General features: G+C 49.9%; 1 protein-coding gene across 1 annotated transcript in view; it reads right to left on the reverse strand.

Annotated features, from left to right (window-relative positions):
- The window catches only part of COL6A6 (collagen type VI alpha 6 chain), an 858,285-nt gene that overhangs the window by 192,787 nt on the left and 652,830 nt on the right, over positions 1-12,668 (reverse strand). The window lies entirely within an intron of this gene.

Below are 12,668 nucleotides of genomic sequence, written 5' to 3' on the forward strand. Positions count from 1 at the left end.
ATTTTGAAGATGAGTGACTATCTTTTGAGATTTAAATTCTACTGCTTTGCCTTACTCTTGAAGTCGTTTGAGAGAGAATTTCGTAAAATGTTTTCTTGGAGCCTTTAACTTTGAATTGTTTAAGTGCGTGAACTTTGGTGTTCGTTTGAAAGTAAGCGCGAGGTTTAACGTGTGTTATGCGCGTGAGCTTTCTATCGCGAGAATTCCTTGGCGCGAGAACTTGTCTGCGTGAGAACTCTACTGCTCGTGTGTAACCAGCGCGTGTGTTTCCTAGCGTGAGAAACCTTCTGCGCGTGAACTCTGCTGTGCATGCGTTTACAAGCGCGTGTGTTTCTGCGCGTGAACTCTGCTGTGCGCGTGGAATTTTAGCACGGGTATTCCTCAGCGCGGGTGCGCCTCAACACGTGGACTCTTCAGCGTTTGTTCTTCAGCGCGTGTTTCTTCAAGAATCTATGCACTCAATTGTATTGTAAATAGTTTGGAACTTAAGAAAAGAATAAAACAAAGACATTTACTAAAGACAATCTTACTGGAACAATTTGTCAACTTTGAAAAGGCAAGAGCAAGACTTCTCAGGTTTACCATGAATAAGAAGTTGCTGTGAATTTCAAGAGACTCAAGTAAGAAAGATTTTCAGCTACTTCTGCAAACTTCTCTAAGAAGTTTTAGGAGAAGAACCAGGTATGATTCTTAACTTATTAGTTATGGATTTAAAGTCAATTCTAATCATTGAAGTTAAGTAAGTAATGAGAGGATTTGCATCTGTTTTCTTGTATTCTCTGCAGGTTCAGTTTCGGTTAGTCTTGACGCAGTCAGCCTGGTGTTTTTATGTTATCCACTTCCCCCTTTCCCTTAGGGGTGTAGTTAACAGAGCTGAGTTGTATTTCTGGTTCTGAGAATTACACTTCAGGGGGATTATCGGGGGTTCAGCAGCTTCCGCGGACACAGGACCTCTCAGCCTGACACAGGCCCCACGGCTTCAACCACTTCCTCATAAGGTAGGAATTCTCACTCCCGAAATAATTGCCCTACCCTTTCCATACCTCGATCTGACCAGGTCTGAGCCTTCTGGAATCCTCTTTTTTCCAATCTGAGTGTGGTTCCCCAAAGCGAGGCCATTGGAGAGGGCCATGATGAGAGGTGTTTCGTTTGTGCGCCCTCCCTCCACAGTGACCACAATACTCCCAATGTGGGGTGGTCAAGTATTCCCCTCAGTATCGCCTTACGCGGTGCCCAGAGTAGGTCCCTCTGTTTGAGCGGGTGTGTGTCCATATCCTCTAGGTATTTCAAGTACATGCTTTTATCGTCTTTCATATGTTCCAGGAGGACCCGGAGTTGGGCTGCTTCATACTAATGACAGAAGTTGGGTAGGCCAAAGCCCACTTCCTCCCTGGGAAGTGTGAGAATAGATCTCCTGGTCCTCAGGGTCTTATCTTGCCGGATGAATTTTTGAACCGCTTTCTGGTGTTATCTAAAGGTGTGTTCAGGTACTATTGTGGGGAGAGCCGTGCACAGGTATAGTAGTCTTGGCAGGATATTCATCTTCACCGTCATCAAACGGCCATACCAAGACAAGATCATGTTGCCCCATTTTACCAGGTCAGATTTAAATTTGGCCAGTATTGGGTCATAAATGGCTGTCGCCAACTCCGGGAGATTCCTGGTGAGGTGTATACCCAAGTATGGAATTGTGCATTTCTCAATTCTGACCCCCAGGAACGTATCTAGGGAATCTAAGGTTGGGTCATGCACCCGAAGGGATAATAACATGGACTTTGATTTGTTAATCGACAGCCCTGAGAAGGCCCTGAAGGTGTCCATCAAAGAGAGTAGTGGCGGAAGTGTCAGATGGGGGTCCACCAGGTACCCAAGATATCGTCTGCAAACAGGAAGAGTTTGAATTCTACCTGCCCTCTCTGAATCGCCTTTATTCCCGGATTCCCGGGTGTTTCCTCACAGCTATAGCTAGGGGCTCCATCGTGAGGGCAAATATCAAGGGGGAGAGGGGACATCCCTGTCTCGTACCCCGGGAAAAGTTGAAGGAGGCCGTGAGCTCCCCATTTACTTGTACCTTCGCTGTGGGAGACCTGTACAGGGCCCCCACCCAGTTTTTCATGTGCTTTCCGAATCCCATTTTCCAAAGGAGGAACATCATGTACCTCCATTCCACTCTATCGAAGGCTTTCTCCGAATCGAGAGAAAGCAAGCTGGAGTTAAGGTTGGACTCTTGTGCGTTCTGTATTAGATCTATGGATTTCCGAATGTTATCCGATCCCTGACGTCCCCTGATGAAGCCCACCTGGAGGGCATGATCCCCTCTATCCTCTTTCAGAGCACCTTTGCTAGGATCTTGACATCCGTGTTGAGTAATGAAATCGGGCGGTAGGAGGACCATTCGGTCGGGTCTTTCTCCTCCTTTGGCAGCTCCACTATGATGGCCCCCATCATGGTCTTGGGTAGTATATCCCCCATGAGAGCTGTGTTAAAAACTTTTGCTAGGTGAGGGGCGAGGGTAGAGCGGTATAATTTATAAATTTCACTAAAAACCTGTCTTCCCCTGGAGTCGTGCCCCCTTTCATCACCTTTATTACCCGGACAATTTCCTCTTCCGTTATTGGGACTTTTAGGTTGTCAGCGACTTCCCTCGCAAGACCCGGTAAGGGTATCTTACATTGGAAATCTTCAATTTGGGAGTCCGAGCCCTCAAATTCGGACTTGTACAGCATTTTGTAGTACTGTTGAAAGGTCCCACCAATACAAGGGGTGTCGTACCTCAACGTCCCCCCCTCCGACTTCGTGGCTTTGACCATTTTGCTCTTCTGGGCCTCCCTCACTTTCCATGCCAAAGTTTTGTCCGCCCATTCCCCTTTTTCATAGTACATTCAGCAGGAGATCTTTTAGTTATGTCTTATATTGATTGAGTGCCACAGCCTGGTCTGGGGTGATGGACGCGCCGGGAGTGTGCTCCGGCAGTAGTTCTGCTATTTTTTCTCTGAGGGCCTTTTCCCTCCCTTTTGTTCGTGCCCCTACTTGTATCAAGATCCCCCGTATAGTGGCCTTGAATGCATCCCATAATATATGTGGGCTGACCTCCCCATTGTCATTCAGGTCAAAATATTCCACAATTCTTTCCAACACCATTTTTGCAGTAACCGTGTCCTTCAGAAGGGCATTGTTGCATTTCCATCGTCGCCCCCGCTGCCTGCCCCATCCTCCCTTTATAACAAAAGGGACAGCCTATGGTAGGGCAGGACGAAAAGGCTGGGCTAATACTTTGTACCGGGGGGGGGTAGTCCTGTCCTCAAACATTTACACTACAATGAGTTGCTGCAGTGATAATTCAAACAGACCTCCATATTAGTGATAATATATCAAAACAAGTATGCATTAATGGAAGAAGGTTCTGATCCAGATACTGGAGAAAATGAGACAAATCACCAAAGAAACATGTTATGTTAGGAAAGTAACATGTAGTTCAAATGTTCAGTGCACATTTTATAGCAGGGTGATTTTCACCAGGACATGGTCGGACCAGGGAACCGGGTCTACACTAGGGTCCAGCATGTGTGCGAGTAGGGCACTATCTACCAGGATCTCATCTATCCTTGAGAAGGATTTGTGGATCTTGGAGTAATAAGTGAAAGGGGGATCACCACCTACTGAGCCTGGGACCGGGTCCTCCAGACCCAGTTCACTATTAGTTCTCTGAAAGGTCTGATATGTAGGTTCATCCTCCGTTGGGGGAGCGTGGGGTGTCATTCTCATCCTATACCTCAAGGGGTTAATCACCATGTTGAAGTCCCCTCCTACTATCAGTGGGCCCTCAACAAATGTTCTTAATTTGTCCTTAATCCCCTCCCAGAACTGTGACTGACCTTCGTTCGGACCATAGATCACCGTCATGGTTACCTGGGAGCCCTGTAGCCCTCCTTTAATAACCAAGTAGCACCCCGCGGGATCTCTCTTCAAAGTCTCCATTTGGAAGCCCAGGTCTTTGGCCATTACAATCGCCACCCCCCTCTTCTTAGTTTTATATGAAGAGTGAAATACTTCCCCAATCCCTCTACCCCAGATACCCAGTTCTTTCCCTTTAAACCAGTGAGTCTCCTGAAGGAAGAGGAGGTCCAGTTTGGCCCGTCTGAATTCCCTACCTAGTAAGGATCTTTTAGTGGGAGAGTTCATTCCCCTGGCCTTTAGGGAGCCTACTTCCAGCACCATTTGGCGGTAGCCATTACTAAACGGGAAGTTGTCTCTGATTAGTATGCACCTGGGTGATCCTTGGACCCTCTTCCATACTTTTTGTGCCTCGGGGGGTCGGTTCGGGGGGGCTCAAGTCCCGTAACGTCCCGTGGAGGTGAGAGCACTACACTCAGGCTTCCATTGCCTGTGCGCCCCCTGGTGGCCTCCTTCTATGTGGACAGTTCTAATTGTCACAGAGGCCTCTCAGCACTAGCTAATGAAGGAGCAGTGGGGCCACCACAGCAGGTGCTGGAGCTGCAAGATGGTGGTCATTACCTGCTGGAAAGTATCCAGGTCAGACAGAAAAGAGGTTTTGGAAATCAAAGGTACCATCAACTTCATCATTTCTAGGACCAGTCTTGATTCCGCTTCTGACTTTGGGTCTGGAGTTCGGGTCGTGTGTCTCCACCTCTTGGTAGTGGATGAGTGGCACTATTGAGAGGAAGGCTCAATTCTGGATTAAGGGCCTGATCCGCAAACAGTTTCACTGGAACGAATGAGGAGGTCCCCAAGAGCCTCCCAGATTTGCATCTGCTTTCTTATACTGGATTCATAAACTCTGAACGTGAAGCAAATCTGTAGATTCCTAGAGCATCTCTGAGATGTTTACATACAAAAGAGATTCTCAATAATTGCTCCTGCGCATCTCAGAGATGTTCCGGGCATCTCCATATTTGTTTTGAATCAGATGTGTGTATGCAGGTGCAATGCTGAGATTCCATGGCCATGCCCTGACTTGCTTCAGTGCAAACCCAGTCGCATGTGTTGCTTCTATTTATCTTCTTTGTCCAGCACTAGAACCGGGGCTGGCTCCTGCTAACAGAACCCCAGATAGTGACATCTTGTGCCGGGAATTAGGGGTCTGAGATCAGCTCCCCCTGCTCCTAACCTTATCGACTGTGGTAAAGACCTCTGAAAAAAAACCTTGGATGGCCTCATAGTCCCTCGCCTGGAATAAATTGCACATACTAGTGTCATGATTTAACACAAGGCACCACATACGTAGCCAGTGTAGAGCCCAAACAACTTCTGCATCTTGCTTTCAATGAAAAGTTTCAACTCCAAAGATTTCTGGAGGGACAAATTATGGATTTGCAGCAAAAAAGAGAGCCATAGTGCCTCTCCCAATTTAAAATCATGTACTTGATATCATCCAGAAATCATGCTTTTGCTTCTCAAATGGAAAGGAGTGCTAGCAACAGTGGAATTCACAAGCAACTCTGCATTTTCACCCAAACATGGCACTGTCATGGCTAACAAGGCTTTGGGCAACTAAGGCATGTGATTTTACAGGCAGTCAACGTAGTGTACGGAGTGCTGGAGTGATATGCTCTCTAATCCAAGAACCGGTCTATCTGTTATGGCTGTGGGGGAAACCTCAACAGCCTAATGACGCATCACAATGAAGACGCGGACACGGGAGGTTCAGAAGCACGTCTTCTTTATTCATTAACAACTTCCCACTGCCTTGTTCCTCCTCCCCCCAGCCCATCACTTCCTTCTGTGACATAATTTCCTCTCTGCCCTACCACACGCCTCCCCGTACCTATGGAGATATCAACGTGACATCTCCCCCCTTTTTAAACAGTCACCAAGTATTCACAACAGGTGGATATCTGGTGTGGGCTTCTAGCCCATTCCTTCAATCCAGCGACGCGGCCGAACTCACGCGTGTTGGGGATGTAAGCTGGTGGTTTGAAGAGGACTTCTCAGGATCTCACATTCAATGGGATCCCCCGGGTCTGATTCTTCAGTGTCTCCATGATCTCCCATGTAAGAGTCGTCTGATGCATAGTTAATGGGAGCAACTATTCACCCGCTTAGGGATCTCGACCCCAACAGGGGAATAACTTTGAAGTGAGACGAGTTGCGGGTGATGGAACCTCCCGCACCTGTGCCGTGATCATCGATCCCTTCTTCAGAGTGACAAGTGGCGGTTCTGCTTGGAAGGTGGAGGTGTGTTTGTGAGTCTGGGGTTGCTTTACAGCCACAACGTCTACTACTTCCATTTGGGGCACCCTCCCCTGCCTGTGAAGGTCTGCATACTCCTTCCTGCCTTCCTTGGCAGCAGTGTCTCGTTCTCTCATTTCCTTGTCTATGTCTGGCGCGGGGTCACCCTTCTGTGCCTGCGGGATTCTCATTTGAATGTTTCTCCAAAACATCACTTCTGCGGGTGCTTTCCTGGTGGTTCTTTGGGGAGTCCCCCCGTAGTCCCTGTAGCCCTCCTTTAATAAAGAAGTAGCGCCCCACGGGATCTGTCTTTGAAGTCTCCATTTGAAAGCCCAGGTCTTTGGCCATTACAATTGCCACTCTCCTCTTCTTAGTTTTATACGAGGCGTCAAATACTTCCCCAATCTCTCCACCCCAAATATCTGGTTCTTTGCCTTTCACCCAGTGAGTCTCTTGAAGGAAGAGGAGGTCCAGTTTGGCCCGTCTGAATTCCCTACCTAGTAAGGATCTTTTAGTGGCAGAGTTAATTCCCCTGGCATTTAGGGAGCCTATTTACAGCACCAGTTGGTGGTAGTCATTACTAAACGGGAAGTTGTCTCTAGTATCTGTTCGGCAGAATCCTGTGCAGTGCCCTTAGGGACCATTACACACAATCAAGACTACAAGTGGTAATACAAGTTCACCTTTGGCACAAGCCTGTACTACTATGTTAAAGTGGTAGCAGTAACGGAGCAGCCAGATTTATTTCAAGAGTAAATGAGCAGTAGCAGAGATTACACAAAGGACCACAATTACTGTGACTCAAGCAAACACTGACTCAAGTTTTTTGGTTGAAAAGTAAAAGTACATTTATTTCTAGACCATCTGTTCGTAAAACACTTCACTTCTATTCATGTAAAATCACACGTAAAATACACTACACTCAACCAATTCACTTTGTGCAGCACAATTCAAGGTAAGTACCTTTGGTTTTGACAGACCGGTGTTGTGAAACAAAGACATTACTGGGGAGAAAGATACGATCACTTTTTGACAGTAATGACAGTTCGGTCTTTCTAAAGATAAGCGTACCCGCGGGAAGAAATGTTACCAGAGTTAAAATACACTTAGCACCTGAATCAACACAAGAGAGTTGGGGATAAAAATCATAGGCAGTACTTTTGTCAAGGCCAATAGAATCAGGGGACACTTTCCTACAAGTGAATTAAAGTCAATAGGCCTGTGCCAGTGTCAAGTGGAACAGGGTTCCTGTTGTCGAGGATCACACGGTTAGTATAGTTCATGATTCGAGATTGCCAGGAGTACTTGGATATTGTCACAAGAGGAAGCAAACGTTATAAGAGGGAAGGAAGATGAGGACAAGCCTTTTGTGAGGAGAAAAGGGATTCACCATAGTTCCTCAAGGTCGGAAACAGTATCTTATTCAAGTGAAGAAGAGCTGGTGCCACAGCAGTTTTTCCTGGTAGTTCCTGCAGACTCACGGTTCCTGTGACTTCAGTCATGGGCACATGAAGGAAGACGTCTGGAGCGATCTGCACTACCCAGGGATGAGGCCAGCAGCAGCAAAAGCAACGGTGAATAACAGTTGCGCTCCTTTAAAACAGGAGAGGCTCTTCAGGTGGCTATCCGGACCACTACAGCTGTGTGCAGCGATTTTGACCAAGAAGAGGATCCTCTGCCTGTGGAAGATGAGCTGGTTAATCCCACTAAGCTCAAGGGAAGAAGACTCCGGACTGGATCTTCTCTTGTCGTCGAAGGGTAGATAGCTCAGGACTGCAGCAGGGCTCCACCAGGACTCGGTATTTGCAGCAGCCGTCTTCTTCTCTGCTTCTCTTTGGTTCCTTGCAGTTCCAGTGATGACTCTGACTTCCAGTCCAAGGGTCCTACCTTTTAATGCGAAAATCCCCCATTCACACAGCCTGGCTGTCAATCACACAGCAGGGGGGTTGTCCGGCCCAGACAACCACCCCGGCCAATCACGACAAAGTGCGACTTGGGTTTCCAAGGATACCCTGTGCAGGGGGTGACTACACCCCCTCCCTCACATTCATCCCACCTAGACACCGAGGCGCCAAGAGGAGGGCTTCTTGGGAGAAGCCCGCCAAAAGACGGTGAACAAAGAAGGCAAACCTGGTTTGCCGCGCAAAGTAAAACACAAGAAGGACTTTTACAAAAAAAATTTGGCGAATAAACCCGACCGGAGCCAAAAGAAAGAGTATTTGGTCAAGCGGGTTTATGTTCGAGGGTAATATAATAGCCTGGAACAGTACCACGTTTATATAGTATAATCGCGGTAGAAAAGTTAGGGTAGATACCACTGCCACCAGCCAAGTCTAAATGTTAAAAGAGCAAAACAAAGCTCAGAGAGACACAGACAAAAAGGGATAGGAGTTAAGCCTTTCCAGTACTCCATGTTGGGGTGTACTGGGTCTGTAGTTTTTAAATGACTATGTAAAGTAAACGGCAACTTTACCTGTTTTCTGGGGGAAAGTAGTCAGCCCCAGAAAATGGAGTCAGGGGGGAGTCTCAAAGACAACCCTATGTTACTGCACGGAAGGTGCTGTGTAAGACACATGAAAAGTGGGGTTCGTGGAGTGGTGTCCTCTAGAGCCCACTATGATACAAACAGTAGAAATACACATGGCAAAACACATGTAAGAGTGGGAAAAAGTCTCACACTCTTACCAAGTGGAAATAATTAACTCCAGAAATCCAGCAAAACTGCTGTGGGACTCACTAGGTGAGGGGAAATTAGCCATAGAATGAGAATTCTCCCTAACAGTATCCCCGGGTTATCTCCTTAACCTCTTTCACCGCACTCTACCCCCTATTGTATGGTTTGTGGTCCGAATGTAAGCACCAGAATTCTATTACCCTCCTCTTCTCCCCGTTCCCCTCCCCCCAGAGGGAGATTAACCCCAACTGCTCCTCCTCCCCTCTTCTCTCTCCCCTACAACCCTTCCCCTGTTGCCCCCCGTCCCCCGGCTCCCAGCCCGATAGGTCGCCATTCCTGGTGCCTTACAGGGCCACCAGTGTGCTCGCCTCTGCTGGGCCTCAATAGCTCATCTATGCTTGTTGAGCCCCCCTCAATCCCCTCTCTTGACCAATGGATTACTAATTTCCCCCACTAACCCCTCAAACGTTGCTTTTCTCACATTCCCTATTCAAGATGGCTCCCCCGATACTTGCTTTGCATTGGGAGTGTTTGCCATGCCCCGAATCCGGACCTCGGTCTACTTCCTTTGCCCAGGCGAAAACTTCTGTCAACCCTTAGAACATCACGGTTTGTCATCGTGGGGCGGTGAGGAAGTATTCAGCTTCTTAAATTTTCTGGATCCTGGGAGCAGTCTTCTGTCACTCGTGTTTCCATTCCCATCGGTTGCTCCCGCTGCTACCCGAGTAGGCTGTCTGGGGTCGTCCATAGTGTCCACATAGTCTCTGATCGCCCCTCTGATGTCCTCTTCTGTGACCAGGCATGACCTTTGGCCCATGCATTCAAAGGAGAGAGAAAAGGGGTACCCCAATCGGTACCGGACCCCTTTTTCACGTAGACATTGGGTCAGGGGACGGTATAGTCGCTGTCTAGCCAGCATGAACGCGGACAGTTCTTGGAAGATTGATATACTCGCATTGTTGTTTAGCTTTTCTGGCTTCTTTGAGAATTTTAGATTTTTCTATATAGTAGTGAAAGCGTACAAGGATAGAGCGGGGGCCTCCAGCTCTACCCGCTGCTCTATGCGCCCTGTCTATAGTAGGTTCCATTTTTGCTTCATTCCCGAATAGGAGGTGGATCATGTCTCTGATTACTCTGCAGATGTCCTTTTCGGTCTCTCCGTCCACCCCCGGTGCTCCAAAAATTGGAGGTTGTTCCTCCTCTCCTCCTCTCCCTGTTTTCGAAGTCATCCATTTGTAGTGCTCTATCCTTGTCTCTTTTTTCCAGGGCCAAAAGTATGGAGTCTATCTGTGCTTGCAGGGTGGCGGACGACGACTGATTGGTCTCCAGCTGTTGTAGTCTATCTTCCACTTTGTCCACTCTTTGGTCCATTTTCTGTAACCTGTGGTTTATGTCTGAGCGCATGTCCCAGATTTCTTGCAGCACCGTGGTGAAGCCCTTTTCCATGGTTGTGGCTTCTTGCTTTGGGTCTTCTGCCCGGTCCATCCTTTTTCCTGTACACACTTGGTCCCCAAGCGCCTCTTGATAAAGGAACTCCTGAAGGGCTTTCTTCCAACTCATGCGGTTCTGTATAGGCTGCAGCTGAAGCACTAGGGGGGTGACCGCCAGCTAGCCAGGGGTGTGGGAGCTCTTGTTTCCAGAATCAGCCGGCTCAGACTTGCTCTATACTGTTCTCCCCTGGCCGGGCACCACAGGGCACCAGCTTCACCCAAGGCAGGCACATGCCCCCGCGTCGGCTCCTGGGGGCCCGCACCTTGTTGTTGCTTGCGACCCACTTGGGGAGAGGGGGTTTCAGTTGGTTCGTCCTTGATCCCCTTGTACTCGTTATTGTACTCCTTTTTCAGGGGCCTGGAGGCTGAGTTGATAATCTGTCCTCTCGGCTGACACTGCCTTTTTGCAGGCCGAGCGGGGTAGGGGCGATCCCCGCTTGCTCAAGAGTCTTGTCCCAGAAGGAGGGGTGGCAAGATGGCCCACCGTGGCCCAGCGCTGAAAGGTCACTCTGAAAGATGGTCTTTGCCCGAGGCGGGGAAGCCCCGTAGGCTCCGACCCCGGATGGCTCCCCTTGGTCCCCTCTGGGCTTTGAGGGAGTCGTGTTGGAGGGAGGGCGGGCACACCTACCCTCTAATGGGGTGATTCACCTTCCGAATGCTTTAGATTTAGGGATTGGCCCAAATGTCAGGGCTGGGTGGATGTGGATCGGGTAGAATAGTCTGGGGCGGGCACATGCCCCAGGCTAGGGCCTGGGGCCACCACCTAAGGGGGAGCAGGGTTCCGGGGGAGCCCCACTGTGGCTGCCCCCCCGGTCTTCTGGTGGGCCCTTGCCTCCATTGGGGAATCCCCTGTCAGTCTCCTTGCTGCAATGTTCCTTCTAGTTTCCACAAGGCCTTGATGAGATCTGATTGAAGGGGGGGGTGTCTCCTCATCCCACTGGTGGAGTATCTCTCCTATTGCTAACCCCGCGTGTGGGGCTTATGGTGGCTGCCGGGGCTGTGCTGCTGTCTCACCCCCGGACGGCCTTGCACCCTGAGCCAGGACACAGGGGTTATTACCCACGGGTGTCTGGATCCTCAGAGTCACTCCCCCCAGCCGGATGCCCTGCTCCGGAGGGGATCTTGGACAAATCTTTATCCCTGCTTTGGTATTCCTGGTGGGGGGCTGATTTAGTGGTGCTCTTGCGCTGTTGGTGTGGGGGGACCACTCAGCTTTTCTCCAGCTGGACAGTTTGTTGTGTTGAGGGTTCTCGAGGGTTGGAAGGCAGGCCCCACCTTTCCTTCCTCAGTGCACCTCTATGGGTGCGTTTGCTCTGGCCGCCGCCCTTCTGTGGCTCTCCACTATATCCTCTGGAGTTCCCCTTCCTTCGCCTAATTCTCTGCAGAGCGCTCCTCTTTGGCGCAAGGGGGGAGCAGAGTACCAGCCTCTGCATACACCCTCCTACTGCTCTGGGGGAGGGGGGACTCGCGCACCTCAGCACTCCGGGCCTCCTCACCTCGCTTCCCTCCATCGGAACATCGCCAGGTCTCTTCGGCAAGTCAAATAAGGTTTTGTGGTGTGTGTCCTGTGCGGGAGTCCTCTGATGCTCAGAGGCCCGCTCCCAAGTTCCGGCTCCACTCCTGTGTCTAGGGTCTCTCGTCGAAGTGAAGTCTCCGATCCGGAGGCCCAGCATCCCGCTGCGCTCGCCTTCGCACCCCACTCGCTCCTCTCCCAAAACGCTCTGGGTTGCGGCTCCGCTCGGCTGTAGCTCCGGTATGGGTAGAGGTCCCGCAGGGCCCAATGCACCAATGCTCCACCTCTGCTGTGGTCTCGGTCACTCCCGCCTTTCGCTTGAGCCGGATGTCTTTTTTGGCGTTGCCACTGGATTGTTGATTTGCTGTTTCGTCTGTGCCCTACTGGCCCACTTCTCAGCCTTGCAGAGGAGCCTGAATTCCGGGGTTGCACCTGGGTGATCCTTGGACCCTCAGCGACCCTCTTCCATACTTCCCGTCGAGGTGAGAGCACTACACTCAGGCTTCCATTGCCTGTGCGCCCCCTGGTGGCCTCCTTCTATGTGGACAGTTCTAATTGTCACAGAGGCCTCTCAGCACTAGCTAATGAAGGAGCAGTGGGGCCACCACAGCAGGTGCTGGAGCTGCAAGATGGTGGTCATTACCTGCTGGAAAGTATCCAGGTCAGACAGAAAAGAGGTTTTGGAAATCAAAGGTACCATCAACTTCATCATTTCTAGGACCAGTCTTGATTCCGCTTCTGACTTTGGGTCTGGAGTTCGGGTCGTGTGTCTCCACCTCTTGGCAGTGGATGAGTGGCACTA

The sequence above is a fragment of the Ambystoma mexicanum genome, chromosome 2q (genome assembly GCF_040938575.1).
Source record: "Ambystoma mexicanum isolate Mex_15411 chromosome 2q, UKY_AmexF1_1, whole genome shotgun sequence".
Lineage (NCBI taxonomy): Eukaryota > Metazoa > Chordata > Amphibia > Caudata > Ambystomatidae > Ambystoma > Ambystoma mexicanum.